This window comes from Balaenoptera physalus, assembly GCF_965194825.1.
Source record: "Balaenoptera physalus genome assembly, chromosome: 6".
Classification (NCBI taxonomy): Eukaryota; Metazoa; Chordata; class Mammalia; order Artiodactyla; family Balaenopteridae; genus Balaenoptera; species Balaenoptera physalus.
Window position 1 is genome coordinate 82,448,568 of NC_138885.1, and position 16,523 is coordinate 82,465,090.

The following is a 16,523-nucleotide window of genomic DNA, read 5'->3' on the forward strand; positions in this document are numbered from 1 at the left end:
GCTCTGATTAAATTGCAACCTTGAGAGTAACTCTTACTTGAGAGTAAGAATTTTCTTTCACTCAACTTTTCATCATCCATATCAACTGGTGCAATGCCTTCCTTGTAAATAGTAGGTACTCAGCAAATATTTGTTGAAAAATATATGTATGTACCAGAAATAGAAGGATGACATATCAATTTAGTTAGCCCAAATTCTTTAACTTTATTAAAATCAAAATGATATGTATTAAATGCCTATTATATGTAAGACACCAGATATTTACTATTTCAAAATTTTCTTAAATTTATTTTGAAAAAGTTCAGATGTGAAAAATTTAAAGAATAATATAATAAATACTCATACATCTACCATCCATATTGAAAAATAAAACATTACTAATGTAATTAAAGCCCTGTGAATTCCATCTGAATACATTTTTTTCCGCTCTCCACCATCTTGAGCCAAATGCTGAACTTGGGGATTACTCTTTCCAAGCATTTATTTATACTTTAACCATGTTACACACATATTTATAATGTCTGTTTACTGAATTATTTATAAGTATTCAATTCTGAAAGACTTGTCCTCTGAAAACTATAAGACACTGATGAAAGAAACCAAAGAAGACAAAAACAAATGGAAAGATATACCATGCTTATGAATTAGAAGAATTAATATTGTTAAAATGACCATACTACCCAAGGCAATCTACAGATTCAATGCAATCTCTTCCAAAATACTCATGACATTTTTCACAGAGCTAGAACAAATAATTCTAAAATTTGTATTGGGACCATAAAAGACCCAGAATAGCCAAAGCAATCTTGGGAAAGAAGAACAAAACTGGAGGTATCAAGCATCCTAAAACTATACTACAAAGCTATGGTAATCAAAACAGTATGGTACTGGCACAAAAACAGACACAGATCAATGGAACAGAATAGAGAGCCCAGAAATGAACCCACACTTATATGGTCAATTAATCTATGACAAAGGAGACAAGAATATACAATGGGGAAGACAGCCTTTTTGATAAATGGTGCTGGGAAAACTGGACAGCTACATGCAAAAGGATGAAACTGTACTACTTTCTCACATCATATATAACAATAAATTCAAAATGGATTAAAGACTTAAATATAAGACCTAAACCCATAAAACTCCCAGAAGAAAATATAGGCAGTATGCTCTTTGACATCAGTCTTAGCAATATTTTTTGGATCTCCTTAGGCAAGGGAAACAAAACCAAAAATAAACAAATAGGACCATATCAAATTAAAATGCTTTTGCACAGCAAAGGAAACCACCAACAAAACAAAAAGGCAGCCTACTGAATGGGACAAGATAATTGCAAACAGTATATCCAGTAAGGGGATACTATCTAAAATAAATAGCTCATATAACTCAACATCAAAAAAACAAGCACCAGACTGGGCAAAGAATCTGAGTTGACATTTTTCCAAAGAAGACATACAGATGGCCAACAGTCACATGAAAAGATGCTCAACATCACTAATGATGAGGGAAATGCAAAAAACCACAATGAGATACTACCTCACACCTGTCAGAATGGCTATCATTAAAAAGGCAACAAATAACAAGTACTGATGAGGATGTGGAGAACAGGGAACCCTTGTGTGCTGCTGGTGGGCTTGTAAACTGGTGCAGCCACTGTGGAACACAGTAAGGAGGTGCCTCAAAGAATTAAACATAGAACCACCACACAATCCAGCAACTCCACTGGGTATTTACCCAAAGAAAACAAAAATACTAATTCTATAAGAAATATAGGGCTTCCCTGGTGGCGCAGTGGTTGAGAGTCTGCCTGCCAATGCAGGGGACACGGGTTCGAGCCCTGGTCTGGGAGGATCCCACATGCCGCGGAGCAACTGGGCCTGTGAGCCACAATTACTGAGCCTGCGCATCTGGAGCCTGTGCTCCGCAACAAGAGGCCGCGATAATGAGGGGCCCATGCATCGTGATGAAGAGTGGCCCCCACTTGCCGCAACTAGAGAAAGCCCTCGCACAGAAACGAAGACCCAACACAGCCATAAATAATAAATAAATAAATAAAAATAAAAAAAAGAAATATGCACACTAATGTTCATAGTAGCATTATTTAAAACAGCCAAGATATGGAAGCAACCTAAGTATCCATTGACAGTTGAATAAAGATGTGGTATATATATATAATGGAATACTACTTAGCCATAAAAAATGAAATCATTTGTGACAACATGGATGGATCTAGAGGGTATCATGCTAAGTGAAATGCGTCAAAGACAAATACCATATGATCTCACTTTTACGTGTAATCTAAAAAACAAAACAAACAAAACAAAATGAAAACAGATTCATAGATACAGAGAACAAACAGGTTGTTGCCAGAGGGGAGGGGGGGTGGGAATGGGCAACATAGGTGAAGGAGATTAAGCAGTAACAGCTTCTGGTTATACAATAAATAAGTAACAGAGATGTAATATACAGCATAAGGAATATGGTCAATAATACTGTAATAACTTCATATGAAGACAGATGGTTACTAGACTTATCAAGGTGATCATTTTGTAATGTATGCAAATGTCAAATCACTATGTAGTACACCTGAAACTACCATGATATTATATGTTAACTATATTTCAATTAACAAAGAATATTCAATTCTGCTTTAAAAAATAAGAGAAATGAATACATAGGGAGAAAAGTGAAACTAGAATTAAAGCAAATAGCTTATGAGACAGGCAAATTTTGTAAAATACGTAAGATAAGTCAGTAACTTCTGAGACATGTTAGACATAGATAAAGTAAGTAGACCATTTGAATAATGAACTATAATGAACATAATTCTAAATGGATGGAAAGACCAAGAAATACCTAATAGTCATGATACACTAAACATATATGAGGCCATGAATCATCAAATACTCATGACACACTGAAGATACAGGAGGCACACGAGGCATTCACTATTTACGAGGTCTTAGTTCGGCTGACCATTGGCTCCTCACGTCCTCTGCACAACTAATGCAAAATAAAATCCGTAACTGCTCATCAGGCTAATTACAATACAGCTATCAGCCAGATGCACTTGCTCCCAAACCTGCAGAGCAAGTGTGCATTTTGACACTAGGCACCTTCTATGTGTTGGGTCGCTTTGCTCAAATCTCAACTCTGGTCCTTGCTAGCATACCCTTATCGAGGAAGATAGGGACAGGGCTGAGGATTCAGGTAGTGTCATCTTAAACTACCCCAGCTCTTTCACCTTGCTTTTGGCTGTGTGTTTTCAATTGATTTAATAAACCATGACATTTAAGCACCTCATTTTGGTCTGTAAGCCCTTCTGTTCTGTGATCTCTTGGATAGCTTGCCTGTAGTTATACTTAACAGGCTTCCGTAGCAGCAAGGTAATTTCCCACACAACAATAGTATTTACAATTTTTAACCTGGATATAAATGCCATCATATTGTACACATTTATCTGCCACTTGCTCTTTTATCCAACATCATATTTGTGAGATTCTCCCATGGAAGATATGTAGATCTATTTCATTTATTTTCACAGCTATATCCACTGTATGAATATATCACAATTTACTCATAAATTCTCCTATTGATATAATATATCAACAGGTTGTTTCCAAGTTTCAAGTACTGCAACCAGTGATGCTGTGAATATTCTTGGGCATAGGTAAGAGAGTTTCTCTGAGAATATACCTGGGAGTGCAATTTCTGGGTCAAAGAGTATGCACACCTTTAACTTGACTAAATATTGCCAAATTGCTCTCCAAAGTGATTACATCAATTTATACGTATATGAGTCCTTATGCTCTTAATCCTAGCCAACACTTTGTGTTGTCAGACTTAAACATTTTTGCTGATCTAATGAATGGACTGACAGACTTTGGTTACAAAGTAATAATTTTGGCAATTAAAAATCCTTGCGGCATTTCCTCAGTATTCCAGTCATGAGGAAAAAAATCTGCGCACATTTTGTGTCATATTTTTGGACTTTCCCATTCTCTGTTTTAGGCCAAGTAAAGTTTCCCCTTTCTTTTTCCAACTCTGTGAACACCAAAGGAAAAACAAAATTTGTCTTTTTTTTTCCCATAGGGATTACAGTTTGGAAGAATCCCATGTTGGCTGCTTTATGTCACAAAAATATCCCTCTGATTATAAAGGGGCACAAGAAAAAGAATTTAGCTGCATCCATGTAAATCACTTATCCTTAAGTACATGACATAACAATGGTGGGTCAGTAGCTGAACAACTATTACTCATAGGCTAAGCATGCACTCATTTAAAAAATTCTAGAAAGTTGCTCCTTGCCCCAGAATATCTACCCCACGGGCTTGTTCCATGCCTTAAATTTGACTATTAGAAATTATTGTACTGGGGTCGAATTTTTTCATATTTAAGAAACCCCCAAAAGAAAACACATCTCAAAAAATACATTAGCACCTTGTTTGTCACATCTCTTTCAAAAGCAAAGAGGGAATGGGATATAGGACCTGCAAGTGCTATTGGGTATAAGATGGAAGCCATCCTCAACTTATTGCTCTCCCTAATCCAGCACATTCAGACAGGCAAATCTTTGCTCTTAATTTCTTGCTTAAACATTTTGGGTGACTCCCCAACAGCCCTAGCAGTGTTCTCAAAGTGTGGTCTAGGGGTCCCTTTTGGCTTTAGATCCTCCAAGGTAATTGTTTAAAAAATGCAGATTCCTGAGTCCCAGCCCAGGCCTACACTCAAGAATGTCTGAGTGTGAGGCCCTGGAATCTGTGTTTTGAACAAATTACCCAGTTTGATTACAAAGAAAACTTTTTTACAATTGAGAAGTGTAACATGCATTAAGTACTGAAATCATAAATATACAGTTCAATAAATTCTTACAAAGTGAACAGCCATATAAGCACAGTCTAAAACAAGAAAGAGAGCCTTGCCAACACTTCAGAAGTCCTGATTGTTCCCTTTCCAATCACCTCCCTCTTCCCTAATTTTAACTACTATTTTGATGTCTAACACTACCAGTTTGATTCTTGCACTCACTGAAGATGAGGACTATACCAACAGGATAAAACCCACAACTGCTTAGAGTATCATATGAGGATGCTACATAATTTGTTCTTTGCAAGCTCATCTTCTGCCTCTGCCCTCCTCACATTTCATTCTGAAGTCATTTGGAACCAGTTAGGTTTCATTTTACAATTATTGCCCTAATTCACTGCTCTTGCTTCATGCTGTTTCACTGCCTCTGTACTTGCTGGGGAGTACCCGTACTTCCTGAGTCTTTCTATTAAATTCATCCTTCAAGACCTGTCCAATTGTCACTTTCTTGTAAGCCTCATGACTTTCACCCCTGTGCCCCATCCAAGGCAGAATCATCACCCTTTGCATTGTGTAACTAAGAACATCTTACAATGTGGAGCAACTATTCTTTCACATGTCTATTCCCCTTTCTAGACCAGGAATTAGGGCAGAGACTTATCTATTTATTTTTCAAATTCTCTTATACAGTGTGTGTAGTACAGTGTGTGAGTATAGTACAGTGTGTGTGTCCTTCAGTAGGTGTTTAGTTGTTGCTCAAACAATCTCCAGGTAGGCACATCTTTGGAAAAGTAGCACACTGCAACATTAACACCTCCAGGTATATCTGGATCAGATCATATTCTTCCTTCTCAGGAAACAAACCAAACTCAGACATCAGGAGAACAGTGGGTGCCTGACAGGGGGGGTGAAAGCTAGTGAAGGAAGTAGGATGAAATCCAAAGTGATGTTGCCTGGATCTCTGTGTGGCCCTGCAGAGAAAGGAGCAACCACATTGTTCCCAGCAGCACTGGGGACCTGCCTCACCTGAGTCCCCCTTTCTTTCTCAGACAGGACACCTAGCTGTCAGACTGCTGTGCTGAGTGGGAAGCCTAGACTATTCTTACTTCTTTTTTTTTTTTTTTAATTAATTAATTAATTAATTAATTAATTTAATTTTTGGCTGTATTGGGTCTTCGTTTCTGTGCGAGGGCTTTCTCTAGTTGCGGCAAGCGGGGGCCACTCTTCATCGCGGTGCGCGGGTCTCTCACTATTGTGGCCGCTCTTGATGCGGAGCACAGGCTCCAGACGCGCAGGCTCAGTAGTTGTGGCTCACGGGCCTAGTTGCTCCGCAGCATGTGGGATCTTCCCAGACCAGGGCTCGAACCCGTGTCCCCTGCATTGGCAGGCAGATTCTCAACCACTGCGCCACCAGGGAAGCCCCAATTCTTACTTCTTTACAACATCTTGTCCTGCCTCTAATGGCCGTTCCACTGTCCGTCTGTTTCTGGGTGTCCATTCTTGTTTGAAAAACGCCACCTTATAAGTAACCTGCCTATTTCTTGACCTTAGCATACAAGGAAGGTGGAGCGTTCAGTTCTTCAAAACTCCTACTCCTCCACAGTATGTGTGAGTAGGAGTGGAGGGCGACAACCAGGCACACAGAGGGGCCTTGTGCAACTACCCTGGTGCTCAGAGGATCTGGATCATAAGCATCTGGGCAGCCTGCCACGGGAACCTTCTCAGCAATGTAAACAGTCCTTACGCAAATGAACCTCGACTGTTAGGCAAGCTGAGAGGCTGGAAGAACAGGAATGAGAAGAATGACTCAAAATTTATATAATCCAGAAAAGATACTGTAAGACAAATTTAAAATCTATCAGAAAGTAGTCTGAAAGAGAGCCACTGCCGGCAGTTTGATTCCTGGGATGGGGATAGGAGTGGCTTTGAGTCTGGAGCTGACCAAGGCCAGCATGGAGCCAACACTCTTGGGAGATGGTTGTGTTTGTGAAATGAAGGAAGAGCAGAGCCCTGCAAAGGGCAGTCTTGGAGATGGAGAGTGGGCTCCTCTGTCCTCCCCTAAAGAACCACGCAGGCTGCAGAAGGGTCTCAGCAGTACTGGACCAGCACTGCATCTGGTGGGCCCAGTCTACTGCGGCAAAACAGGGGCAGTGAGAAACAGTGACACCAGGGGCTGCCCAGAAGCCAATTCTGTCGCTGTTTGCCTGTGGAAGCCCAATGAAAGAATTACAAAAGCCCAGGGACTGCATACGTCCCTGGAGTAGGGGCACCTTCAAGAAGATACAAGTTTATACCTGCCTGAATGATTACTCAGAAAAATAAAAGAAGGATGACTATATTTGTAACATTATATATATATATATATATATACACACACAGATATATATAATGATATATACACACATATAATGATATATATATATACACACACACATATATTCACATCTCACACATGGTAGGCTCACAATACACAGAGTTACACAGGACTAATAATGTACGAAGGGCTCCATACATACATATTTGTTGGATAAGTTCCTGATTTTTGTTGCTGTCTTCAAATAGATAAACATACAATTTTGTTTTCATTTTTATTTCATTGTAAACTGCTTTTGAAGCAGGATCTTTCTTTAAAATAACATTTAAAATTCCCCCCTGATTTTTAAAGTAATGCATGTTTGTTGTTAAAGTTTTGAAAACTAAAAGAAGCATAAAAAATTATCTATAATACCATCATCTAGCGATAACTACTGCTAACATTTGGTAAATTTCCTTTCATATTTAGGTAGAGTGATTATAGTTTGTTCTGCTCTGTCCTATTTTGACCACTACTATTGTATCATGAGCATTTCCCAATGTTATTAAATGTATTCCATTATGTCGATGTGCTATAACTTAACCAATTCATCATCTCGGATGTTTTGCTTTTTCAATTTTGTAAATAATGTTGTAATAAATATCTTCCTCTTAATGTTTATAAACTTAGAATAATACCCTAGAAGTGAATTTGTTGGATCAAATTGTATGAACACTTTTGAAACTCCTGGCTCAATTTCCCAAATTACCCTTCTAAAGATTATTTACCCTTTGACCAGTAATTTGCATAAGAGCCCCGACACCAGATTTGGAAAATTTTATTTGAGGAATCTATTTGTAGTTGGAAAAAACTCTCACTCTGTCACTATTAGAGACTGTTGTTACAGTAGAAAGTGGAAAAAAATGCAGCAATACTTTCTATTATTAAGAAATCAAGGTCCTTAAAATTTTTGACTACCATATATTATTGCCAATCCTGGGCAGGCTGATGAGTCACGATGTGTAAATCTGGGTAAGCACAATATAATCCAAACTGTAACTTGGCAATTATATGTGAACAGAACCATGTTTGATTTACTTTTATCTCAATAGTTCTAAGTCTCTTATTGTACAATACATGCATTGTCCTTTCCTAGTGTCTGCTCCTAGAAGGCAGTGTTGAGTAATTTGTTGTGACAATTAGCCCAATCATTAATATTAACACACTCAATTTCTTCATATGTGAACAATAGTGTTGTGAAAGCACTTGGTGCAGAGGGTGTTTTTTGAACCCATTCTGCTTTTCTTTCCTTTTCCTGATACACACTTGTACCTGATACATTCACCACCTCTTCCAATCCAACTTAAAGATAATATACAGGCTCTCTTCAAGTGAAGAGAGCAGGATGCCTGCTGTTTCTCTGTCCCTTCTTCCTGCACATCTATCCCCAATACTCCATCCCATCATTGCCATCTGTCCCAGGTCAAGAGCACACTTTTGTGGCGAGCTTAGAGGAATTTATGTTGGGATGATCTCTTCTCTGTCTCTTCTTTTTTCTCCTTCAGGAGAGCCATGGACTCGGGTACTTTTTCTTTGGTTTTTCACTTCTTCCAGAAGAGTTATGTCCACTTTAGTCAGCATCTCACAAATGCAGTTATCTTCTTTTTGTCTCTTCATCTCTTCCCACTTTCTTCCAACTCTTGCCCATTTACTTCAAGAAAGGTTCTCTTCCTTCACATGCTCTTTTCTTATTCCTTTGCTCCACATCTTGGTTAACAAGTCATACACCTTTGTTAAGGAAACAAACAAAATCTTCCATCCACTCTCATGCGGAATGCTTAAAAGGGGGACTTGAGCTGGTGGGTCCTCTGCCGGCAGAGTGTAGATATGAAGAAAAAGACAAGCACAGAGACAAGGTGGGAGAGTGAGCACAGACTTGCTGTCAATCCAGCAAATTGGGTGGAGAAGAGCAAAAGCTAAACATGGGATTGTGAGGAACAAGAAAGAAAGCCAAGAATGAAGTGTGCAAATGGAAGACGGTTTAGATAGATTCCAGAGGCTGAGCAGAGTATTTTTTTTTAACCTACTCTCCACTGTGCCTTGTGTAGTTAGCTGAGAATTATTAATGGCCAGTGCCTTAGTCCATTCAGGCTGCTATAACAAAAAGTACCATATGGGACTTCCCTGGTGGCACAGTGGTTAGGAATCCACCTGCCAATGTAGGGGACACAGGTTCGATCCCTGGTCCGGGAAGATCCCACATGCTGCGGAGCAACTAAGCCCGTGCGCCACAACTACTGAGCCTGTGCTCTAGAGCCCATGAGCCACAACTACTGAGCCCGCATGCCACAACTACTGAAGCCTGTGTGCCTAGAGCCCGTGCGGTGGCAACAAGAAAAGCCACCGCAATGAGAAGCCCGCGCACCGCAACTAGAGAAAGCCTGCGCGCAGCAGCGAAGACCCAATGCAGCCAAAAATAACTAAATAAATAAATTTATTTTAAAAAGAAGTACCATACATCTGATGGCTTAAGCAACAAACATTTATTTCTCACAGTCTGGAATCTGGAAGTCTGGGATCAAGGCACTGGAAGATGATTCTGTATCTGGTGAGGGGCCACTTCCTGGTTTATAGATGGCTGTCTTCTTGCTATGTCCTCACATATCAGAACGGTCAAAAGAGCTCTCTGGGGTCTCGCTTATAAGAACACTAATCCCATTCATGAGGGCTTCGACCTCATGACCTAATTGTCTCCCAACAGCTCACTCCTAATAGCATCATATTGGAGGTCTGCATTTCAATATACGAATTTGGTGGGGACACAAACATTCAGTCTGTAACAGTCAGGAATGAGTGGACAGTGGTTAGTGTTGTTGAGGCCTGAAATAGTGTCATGGAACAGTTAACTATATAGGTCCTGCACAGTGAATGCCAGAAAAATGGGAAAAGGTGGGAAGAAAATAGAAAGAGTAGCTGAGTTGTAACCACTGCTGCCAGAGAGGATAGAGGAGGAAGAAAAACAAGGCATTATCCCTAAAAACTGTCCAGAAATTCTCTTTAGAGAGTCTTTTCAAAAGTTTCCATTTACAGTCTCTTCTGTCTTGAAGACAAACTTTTATTTTTTTAATAAATTATTTTTTTAACCACTTAACATTATTTATTTTTCTCTCAAATTCCAAGAATCTTTATTTGCAAAATGAGAGGATTATTGTCCCTGAATGCCAGTTTTTTTAGAAATTTTTATTTTACATTGGAGCAGTTAATGAAACCAGAATTACTCTTCATTCAATTAAACGTTTGGCTGTATTTACTGCCTAATACTATATTAGTATTTTTCTGCTCTTTATATCAGGAAGGTATAGTATAAATGTCCTTATCTGTAGAAGTCAATTGGATTAGATGATTCCTAAGATCCTACCTAGCTCCCCCCTAAGTCTGTAATTATGTATTTTCACTTGCATTTTATAAGGATTTATAGTCCATCTTGGGAATATAACAATTTCCTTTTTTTTCCCAGCAGGGATTGCAATACAAGTTCCAAATAACCAACTTATTGGAAGCTAGACTAGTTGTATGCTGAATTTCTGAAAATTATTTGAAAATACTTTGAATATACAAAGGAGGTTGAACTAGGTGAACTTCACAATCCTTTACCTCTTAAAATTCTATAGTGTCAAGAGAGTGGCATGGACTTATATATACTACCAAATGTAAAATAGATAGCTAGTGGGAAGCAGCCGCATAGCACAGGGAGATCAGCTTGGTGCTTTGTGTCCACCTAGAGGGGTGGGATAGGAAGGGTGGGAGGGAGATGCAAGAGGGAGGGGATATGGGGATGTATGTATACGTATAGCTGATTCACTTTGTTACACAGCAGAAACTAACACACCATTGTACAGCAATTATACTCCAATAAAGATGTTAAAAAAAAATTCTATAGTGTCTTGTAATAAAATGCAATGTATGAAGATTTGTTTATTTTTTTAGAAGAGCAAATGTTTTTAAAGTCACGGCTCTTGGAATGATCAGTTATATATACTCCTATTAGCATACCTTTAAGAAACTTGTTTATAATCTCCCTATATTTTAAAATAGTCAAATCTCTATGCACTAAAAAATCTATTTAATCTACATACACAACCAAAACTTTAAATTTCATATTGCAAAATAAGGGAAATTTAAATTATATTTCTGATATTATGAATATTACACAGGACTCAGTTAACTCTAGGACCACCACCACATAGAGTGGAAAATTCGTTAAGTATGGAATCATTCTAAGGCAACAGAAGAACAACAGGATAGAATTATACTATATCTTAGATCTTGTAGGTCACAAGCCATAGTGTTATTCCTTCTCTCCTCTAAGAACATTTAAAATCATTTGTTTTGTTTTGAATCACTGAAGCATTTTAAAGAAATCCTTCTAGAAGTAATAAACTAATGCTCTTTCAGGGAAACTTTCACTCTAATGTCAGAACCACTATCAACTTTCTACATTTTTTTTTAATTAAAAACTTTAGTTTTAGTTTCACAATGTGGAAATTTTTTTTTGTCCAAAAACCCCTTATTTTTGCAAATGCACTAATCACCGAAGTATTTTTAATAATTTTTTTTAAGATCCTATTAAACATACATTTACTGAATTCAAGGGAAGTGTAAGACATACTTACAGGATAGAATGGAATATAGAATAATCAGAAACCATAGTTGTTACCTTACAGGATGGAATGCTGTTCCTTAACAAACCACCAGGGCCTGGGAATGGCAGAAGACTGTGTGTGTGTTGCAGAGGAGGTGGTGTTCCGGGGAGCACTGGCGATGAAAGTAAGTGGTAAGGAGGTAAATAAGAATCAATGTTTCTTTATCTGAGCTGTCTCAGATACGGGTGAATGCCTCCATTCTCTTTTTGAGCAGCCATATTAACTACACTGTTGTCATACAGACATACAGAATTAGATGCTAAAAGCTTAAAATTTTATCTTTCCTTCATTTGCCTTCCTCCCATTTTCCCCAGCACCATGGGTGTTTAAGGCAATGCAAAGTGGGCCAAAAATGCCATTCTTAATGTGGGAAAAATATACTACCTAAATGTGCTCAGAAAACAAACAAGGAGAGATTTCAGTGCTTAACTGTAGAAATAACCAGTTACAAGTCAGAAAAAAAACCATCTGCCCTGACACATTTCCTTTTCAGCATTATGTTCAGTGCTGGTCAGACAGATACAAGTTTGGGAAGAGGATTTAATGTCATTTCTTCCAACTCTGGAAACAATTTTACTGGGAGGCTCAACAGTCCAGGTAAGACTACTCATTTCATGATTTATGAATCACTGATTGTACATCTTTATGGAAGAAAATTATCTTTCTCTAGCAGTTCAGAACAATGTTTGCAGAACATCAAGATTCCAGAGAGGAACTGGAAGAAAATAATTTTGCAGATTTCATTTGTTCATTTGAAAATCTGTTAACCTATATCTTTCCAAAAAGCTGTCTTTATTTTATTACAACTGAAGTTAACTTTCTCTTCAGAAGAACAGGGTCCACAGCTGCAAAACCGAGACAATTAGGCTAAGATACACTTCCAGTAGTGATTCTTCCGTTGAAGAAAAATTCAAGGAAGTAAGCATGCTTATTCATATGAAAATCAACACAACTATTCCAGACAGAACCTTTCACTAATACTGGAGAAAGAGGTTTAATTATATATATTCCACTGTGGCATTACTCATTCCTATAACATGTTTTTGCAAAAAGTAAAAGATTCAGTACTTTAATAAGGTTTCTTTCTTTCAATGTTATCATCCCCATCCATTGCTGCAACATAAAGATGTGGTATGAAGAATTTCCCATCTCAAAGAATGCCTTGTATCCCCATCAGCAAAGTAGGCACACTCTGGGAGGCCAGCCAGGATGTGGGACTGGCCTCCTATAAAGCTGAGTTTGTATATGTACGTTTAAACGGAATTTTACCTGTATTTGCAGTAGTTTTAGATTTACTAGATCCTCTCTACCCTTCAAGAACACAGTGCTAAAATTCGAGGAATTCTTCCCTTTTCCCGTTTTTGCAAAGAAAGGAAAAATAGACCCTAAAACAAATTTCCAAATTTTTTGGCAATAGTTTAAGTACATTTTTGGAGGTGTTTTAATACTTTCTTTGGTTAGAAAAAGTTATGAAAACCAAACTCAAAAATTCTATAGCGTGCCTTGGGAACTCTATTCGAACACACGCCAGGACTGTTCTAGCGCTGTCGGATTTTTACACCGTGGAAATAGAAAATATTAACCAGTAAAATAACAAACAGGTTTACAGGAGGGTTGAGAAGGTTGGAATTAAGTTACCCAGCAAACAAGACAGTTGTCAACGCCGCACTTCGGGTTTGTGGGTTCCCACTCCTCCCCTCCTCCCTACGCAGGGCGGTGGTGGGGATGGGACAAGATGGGCGGGGCTGAGATGCTCTGGAACTGCCAGTTTTCCTCCCAGCGCTGCGCACCTGCCACCCCCACTCCCTGCGGTCGCAGCCCACTTCCCGCAGGATGCCTGGGCCGGCCGGGAGGGGCGCACCTGGCCCACCAGCCTCGAGCCGGCGCGGGCAGGAGCAGAGGCGAGACGGGCGCCCAGATTAGTGGGCTGAGCGTGCTATTTTTTTTTTTTTTAAGTCAGTCTCCCGGGGGATGTTGGATTTGGCGGGGCGTGCTCTTTGAAACACTATATTGGGAACCTCACACATTTAAAAAAAATTTTTTTTTTTTTAAATTGCAAACCTTCCCAGTTCCTTCGGCAGCTGGAGAGCAGGCCCGAGGCGGCGTCCCCACCCTCCCGCCACCCCCGTTTTCCTCCTTCCCGCCCCCTCCCCCCGCCGGGAGCAGGATTCGCAGGAGCCGCCCCCTCCTGGGCGCCCACTTGGTTCCTCCCAGCTGCCGAGTGAATGGGCCGCCCTCCGGATTCCGCGGAGGGGGCGGCGGGAAGAGGCCGAGGCCGAGCCCGGGCCCCGGCGGCCGCCGCCCCCACCCCCGCCCGGCCGCTGCCCACGCCGGGATCTGCGTCACTCGGCCGCGCGTGGGCGGGAGCTAGAGCGGCGAATGTAGCAAGAGCGGAATCTCCCAATGTGACAGCGGGCGGGTGGGGGTACAGGCGGCGGAGGCGGGCGGGGGAGGGGGAGGGGCAGCGCGCGCGGGGAGGGAAAGGGAGGCGGGCAGCAGGGGGGAGGACGCGGCGGGGGAGGTGCCGCCGCCGCCCGCGCCGGGAGGAGCCGCTGCCACCGCCACCGCGGCCGAGCGAGCGCCGTCGGGGCTGGCGGGCGGGAAGGAGCGGCGGGCCCGAGCTGGGGGGGGGGGAGCAGGGAGAGAGTGCCCACCACCTTTCCTTCCCCCCTCGATGGGAGCGGGGGCGTCCCGGCCGCAGCAGCCGACTGAGGAGAGAGAACCGGGGGCCGTCACTTCGGAGTTGCTGAGGCGTCCTGGGGGAGAGCGCGCCAAGACCGCTGCAGCCGCTGGCCGAGTACGTACCATCTCGCTGTCCGCCAACTGCGGGATGCCTTCAAGCTCGTGCGACCGCGGGCGAACTTGGAGCGGCGGAGTCTCCGGGCCGCGCCGGCACTTGGGTGGGGGGCGGGCGTCCAGGGCAGCTGGCCCCGCGCGGCCGCCGCCGGAAGGAGAGGGCGGCATCGGGCTCGTGTGGGCGATTCCCGGAGAAATTCGGTGCGCAGGGGCAGCGAGAAGAGGGCGAGCAAGGCAGCGGGGCCGACCTGTGCATTCTCCTCCCAGAAAGCCGGGGGCGCAGCGTCCATTCTCCTGACCCGGCTGGGGCCGTCGCGCAGGGCGCGGAGCGCGGAGCGGTGGTGGGTTGCGTGGTGTGTTGTGCGCGGTGGGTGCGCGCGCCGGCCCCAGAGTTTTGCAGCCACCTTCCGCAGGGGCAGAATCTTTTTGTTGGTTTGTTTACTTTGTAAGAGTGTTGCACTTAGAGCCTTAATTTTCGTCCTGGGTATCCTCTCCTTTGGAATGTAGTTTTCTTTTTGAAAGCGGAAGGAGAGTTTTGTTTGGAAGTGGCTTACAGAAACTTGGCACTGAGGTGCGATGGAAGCGAGAGACTCGTGCTCGTTAAGGCCGAGTGTGGAATTTGCAAACACATGTGGGACATACAAGCTTTGGATGCGGTAGTCTGTGACCTTATTCATGGAGAAACGTTGCAAGTGCAATCAAATGCTTATGGGCTGCATTGTCAGGGTTCACAAGGCTCAAGATATGAAACGACACTTCGAGTGAGCCTAGTTGTTGTAAGATCTTGGGGGAAAGGATAATTGAATTGGAATATATTTGCATTTATAGGTTCCGCAGACCAAGTTTTGCAGCAGGTGATCAGGAGGAATCCTTGACTTGCATATACTTAATTCCTCACTGCGTGAGATCCGGGAGGCATGGAAAATTTGGGGGTAGATGTCAATTTAAAATTTCCTTCCGAAAGAGTTGATTTGGAGTAACCTGTCACTACCAATTGGTTTGCCAGTGACGTGTCTGCAAACTTAAGGAGTGCAAAGATCAGAGCTGAGAGGGAGATACTCAGATCTTGTTTAAAAATATTTTGGCAGTTTTAATAGATAATATTAGATTGCATAGGAACTGAATTTTAAAAAGATTAGTCACGTAGGAAATGCTAGGCTGTTTTGTTAGAGAAGTGCGCACGCAATGAAATACCTTCTTAGATTTTCACTTTTTTGAAAAATTTCCCCTCTAAAACATACCAGATTATGACACGTCCTGATTTATGTGTGGGTTTTAAGAAGGCATATTGGGAGAAAGGATGCAGAGGATTTACTTTCTCTATTTTGGGTGGGGACTGATATTTTCCAGAAGACCTAAAGAGCTGCTTCTAGTCTAATCTAAGTGCCAGTAAAAGTGGCTTAGATTCAGGGGATATCCTTTTTTTCCTCCATTTTCCAGCATTTGAAACATTTAATATTTTCATTAAGTTGTAAAAAATATGTTGTCTTTATAGGTATTACCTTGCATGTAAGTGTTCTCTTGAGAGTTTATAGATGTCTGGCAAGGTCAGACTTCTTTATTCCTGTTTGAGTATTAGTTATTGAAAGTCTTGAAAGAAAATGTTAAGGAACCATTGGAAGCTTTCTTGTTTTAATTTTACTATTTTTAACATCTTGCACAAAAGTTAATATGCCATCCTGGTGTTGGAAAAATTTCGTTTTCCTTGGCTCTGGTGATTTCCTATTATATGTGAATAAATCAATAATAATAATAAAAACATTGAGGTAGTGTAGATTTTTATTTCATTCTTCCTGCTAATTGTGGATGTAATGAACATGACAGAAATCCTTAGGAATACTATAGCTGATACAAGGAAATTTAGTGAGCTTATATAGCTAATAAATAATTTGATATATCTGGTGAATACATCTTGTTTCAGAATT

General features: G+C 41.1%; 2 protein-coding genes across 4 annotated transcripts in view; one reads left to right on the plus strand and one right to left on the minus strand.

The window, feature by feature from the left end:
• Window positions 1–16,523, minus strand: part of LOC309663385 (uncharacterized protein) — a 349,815-nt gene that overhangs the window by 69,286 nt on the left and 264,006 nt on the right. The window lies entirely within an intron of this gene.
• Window positions 14,317–16,523, plus strand: part of NAB1 (NGFI-A binding protein 1) — a 43,625-nt gene continuing 41,418 nt past the window's right edge. Inside the window, exon 1 of one of the 2 annotated variants that reach the window (XM_082467197.1) lies at window positions 14,317–14,599. The gene's annotated coding sequence lies outside the window, so the exon portion shown is untranslated. The remainder of the gene's footprint in view (window positions 14,600–16,523) is intronic. The other variant, XM_082467196.1, reaches the window with a different exon arrangement.